The sequence below is a fragment of the Triticum dicoccoides genome, chromosome 6B, assembly GCF_002162155.2.
Source record: "Triticum dicoccoides isolate Atlit2015 ecotype Zavitan chromosome 6B, WEW_v2.0, whole genome shotgun sequence".
NCBI lineage: Eukaryota > Viridiplantae > Streptophyta > Magnoliopsida > Poales > Poaceae > Triticum > Triticum dicoccoides.
This window is the reverse complement of record NC_041391.1, coordinates 163,941,647-163,946,436: the sequence shown is the minus strand read 5'-3', so window position 1 is coordinate 163,946,436 and position 4,790 is coordinate 163,941,647.

Below are 4,790 nucleotides of genomic sequence, written 5' to 3'. Positions count from 1 at the left end.
GCCTGCACTTTGCCGTGGGGAGGGGAGGACCCCGACGGCGACCGCTGGCATTGCAGGCCATCACCTGCGGCGTGTGGCATACCGGCGTGATCAGGGGACCGAGCTGCACCTTCCTGGACCACTCACGCATCCCCGGGAGGTCGGAGTCACGCGGGGTTGCGGCTACAGTGGACGGTGGCTCAGCCGGACTCGGGCACAGCACTTCGGCCAAGGAGAGGATGTGGTGACCACCGGGGAAGGGTCAAGGATGGTGGTGGAGGGGTCTGGTGGAGAAGAGAAGGAGTGGGAGCTCGGCGTCAAGCCAATTTAGGCCGAGACCGAGGCGGGCACGGAGGCCATGTAGGAGGAATGAGGGGCTCCGAAGATGGACTGAGGAGCCTGGGTGGCTTATGGGAGTGAGAGGGAGCTATTGGTGTGGTCGGGAGGGGTCGGGGATGGTTTATATAGCCAGGAGAGGAGGTGCCCGAGCTAGAGATTGTCGCAGGCGCGTGGGCACTCGGAGGTAGGAGACGGGAAGGCACAGAGGAGAGTTTACGGGGGCAGAGGGAGCCAAGCGGCACGGGGAGGAAGGCGACGGGCGCGAACTGAGCCGAACGACTACTGTTCGTCCGTGGGCACGCGGAGGCGAGCACCGACGAGCGAGCTGGCGAAGGGGGAGAGGGGTCCATGGTTAAGGCTACGACGAGGGGAAACGGCTAGACATGGTCACGCGTGCGAACACGACAAGAGGGAGAGGGGCCGGAGCTAGGCGACGTCCTGGCCGCGGCCACAACGAGCAGAGCACGTGCACATGTGTGCCAGCTGCGCGGTCACCACGTGACATGTCACGAGCAGGACTGGAGGGGATGCCAAACCTTGTCTGGGGTATTGCCTCTCTACCCTGGAGGTTGTAGAAAGAGAAATCTCGAGAGAAGGGGCTTTGTAGCGAAGTGAGTCATCGATGAAAGTTTGCTGCATCAATCTTCATCAGGCCACTGTGCTCAACAGAGAACTGATTGGGGCCAAATTTATTGTCTGGTGTGTGTAGCTTAGGAAGGACTATAATTCTGGGGGTTTTGGAGTACAATGGACCACAAACTAATATAGTTGATGTGCAACTCGCATTATGGTCCAAAAGCTTCATCTAGATGATGCACTCACTTGGAGTAGCCACTTGAGCTCAAATTTGTCAAGGCAGCATGTTTTGGACATATAGAGATGTTGTGAAAATTTCATACCAAATGGACAAACCAAAATGGTACTTGCTTCACAAACATCCTCTTTGTCCAGAAACTTGGAATAATTTTGGAGAGAAAATGGCTTGTTTAAATGATCCAAAATTTTGTGGAGAGAAGTTATTTAGGTAGGAGCATGATCTGGTAATTTTTCGGAATTAATGAAGCAATATAAAATATACTTGCTTCACAACCTGAAAATATTAACAGAATCAAGGATTTGAAGCTGTGCTCACATAGATGATTGGATGAAGCTGAAACTTAGAGGAGTGTGATAATATGAGCACATGAAATGGTGTGAAAACTTTCAACTCATTTAGATACTCCTAGCTAGTACTTCCTTCACAATGGCTTTTTTTACAGAAACTTTAAAAAATTGCTGAGGAAGATTGGCTAGGAAAATAAAGTTGAATTTTGGCATGAGGCAATGATTTGGATGATATATCATGCCCAAAAAGTTTGGGAGCAATCAAGAAAGGATAGATGGCACTTCCTTCACAAAAAGCCACTCTGGATAGAAATGAGGAATAAATATTGGGGAATTATTTTTGGACTTGGACAGAAAAGTTTGGGCATATTTGAGGAATATATGACCCAAAAAAATTATGAGAATTATTTGGCAATTTTGGGAGTGACAGAAATATAGGTTGCTTCACAACCTAGGGCAAACATGACTATTCCTTTAATAGGAAAAGGAATATTCCTTAGAAAAGAATTTTAGGGTTGGGCTAGAATGGAAATGACATGATCTTGGAAAAGTTTTGAGAATAATGAGCCACTTGAGAGAAGAAATGATGATGATCTCCCAGGTTGCAAGGCCATAGATCCACTCGAAAAAGAAAATCAGAGCAAAAACCAATAAATCAAAAAAAGGGGCAAAAACCAGGGTGTTACAGGATCGGATGCCATGTTTGATTAGGCCATCCTGATGACATTTTGTTCGTCCCTGTAAATATTGTGACGGTTGAATAAAGCTTTCGCGAGTTTGTCTCAAAAATAAAGCTAGCAACTACTTCTATCTCCAGAAAAAAGCTAGCTGCTACTTTGTCTAAACAAAGTAGCTACTAGTCGTTCTTAAAAATAGCTAGCCAATACTCCTAGTTATGTTACTCTAGCTACTACTCGTTCTTAAAAAATAGCTAGCCGCTACTGGTAGTTATGTTACGTAGCGAGCAATCTATTCCATTAAAAAAGACTTGCGCAACACTTCTTTGGCAAAAGATCGATAGGGTCGCAAACCATATTATGATAACTAATTGCATATCTGGATCATGTTGTGGTCATCTCCAAGCTTGAATGGCGTTGCAAACACGTGGAACTTTGGTTTCCCATTTGCAACATGGACCATCTTGCGGTCATCTCCAACTTACATGGCGGGGATCATGTTGCGGTCACCCATTACAGCATGGACTATCATTCTGTCACCTCTATGTCGCATGGCATCGCAAACACGAGGGCCATTGGTCACCCACCTCGACATGGGCCATGTTGTGGTCACGGATTGTAACATGGACCTATAATATATTGCCTCCGTTTCTAAATATTTGTCTTTTAGAGATTTCAAATGAACTACCACATATGAATGTATATAGACATATTTTAGAGTGTAAATTCATTCATTTTGGTCCGTATGTAGTCACTTGTTGAAATTTATAAAAAGATAAATATTTACGCACGAAAAAAGTATTGCAATATATATTATTAAAATAAAAGGCAAACAAGCCATCATATTCATCCTCATAAATTAAGTTATCTTGATCCTTAATTTTAGACATCAAAAGCTGAGATTAAAAGATGTAAATGTTACGTAAAAATATTGACATGTACCAGAAGGGGCAACATGTCACGTATAAATAGTACACAAAAAATGATGGCCACGAGCAAAACAAGATAGCCATGAGCAGTTACTATTGAGTCGAGCCTTTTTTTTTCTGAACATCAGTACATACGCAAGCGCTCATACATACACGCATACATTTATCCGTATGAACACACACGCACATCCTACCTCTATGAGCACCTCTGAGAGACTGAGCTGACATGTCATCTTGAGATTTACGAAGTCGCCGTAGGCGCCTCGTCGTCGACGGGAATGCCTCCTTCCACTAAAAATGTGTCGCCGGAAATTTTAAAATAAATGCAGGAATAATACGAGCACCAGGATTTGAACCTTGGTGGGCTGAGGATACCACTATCCCTCTAACCATCCAACCACATGTTGATTCGCTTATTGAGTCCAGCCTAAAAAGAACCATTGAACCCATCCAAAACAGCAGTGTGCACAAGATGGAATAGATATGTTTCCATCAATGGGTCATGGACAACATGAAATACGAGTCCAACATGCAAGCTTAATAAGCAAACAAGGAGAGTAACATGCTCACGTGATTGCAATTTCAAACACGGAAAGATACATACAAATAAGACAAGTATATGTTCAGATTTCACATGGTGTCGGCCACATAAGCACAGCCACGGCAACCCATATAAACAGGTCTAACCGACCGCATAAAGCACACACCAAAGAGTTAGGAGTCAACTAAGACTACGCCACGGAACACTCAACTCACACATCCCATGGAGATCGAAGTAGACAAAGCCATGCCGCGACGTTAAAGCCAGCCTTCCGTTTCATTCGACATCCGACAAAGTCACGCCCTAGCGCTTTTGACCTGAATTATCAAGTTTGGTTATTGTTATTTGGTAAATTTACCTTTTTTTGGATAAACTCTTGCTTTCTCAATTGATAAACCTGATATCACCGGCAGCTCTCGCCGCCAGCCACTCCGGCCCCGGCACCCATCCCCTGCCTCCTCGCCGGCGGCCGCTCCAGCACCGTTACCCACCTTTCCCTCTCATGGCCTCCCATGCATTTGGTGGCAGGCCTCGCGCCCTACGGTGGACCGACTCCAGCCCCTCGTTCGCTGAGAGCAGTGCCCGCCGGCCGATGTCAGCCTCCTTCGGGAGGCCCTCTACGCTTCGCCGCCCCCTCCCCCGCCTCCCCAGGCCCCCTCCCCCGGTGGCCTGCCCGGGGTCGGCAGAGCCCGCGTCCCGGCCCTAGCCCCGTTCCGAGATCCACAGTGAGGGGGCTGCCTTGCTCCCGCCTGCTGATGGTGGCGCGCTTGCCCGCGACTGGGAAATGCCTCGTGGGCATAGGCGAAGGCTGTTGTGCAAGTGGTGCCCCCCCTAGCTCCACGCCGCTGCTCTCCGGGTCCTTGCCTGCCATCTAGTCGTCGGCCGTGCCTGCTGTCACCCCCTCCCCTCGTCCGTCCTTACCAAGTTCCCTTGTTTCTGGTAATGTTTCTGTGGCGTCGCACGCCGCTTCTGCCATGTCTGGCCACCCCTCCGCATGCCTGCTAGAGTCGTGTTCTATCTTCCACGGTCTCCGACCGTCGAGGCGACCGAAGCTGCGCTGCAGCAGCACACGCTCATCGTTCTTGTTGCCGGCGCCCGCTCTGGTGTTTACTGTGAGGATGCCGTGGCCTTGCTCCATGCGAAGTGCCCCATGCCCCCCCCCCCGACGCGTTCTCCCTGCACCGCCGCCGACCCGATGAGTTTCTCCTCCGCTTCCTGGAC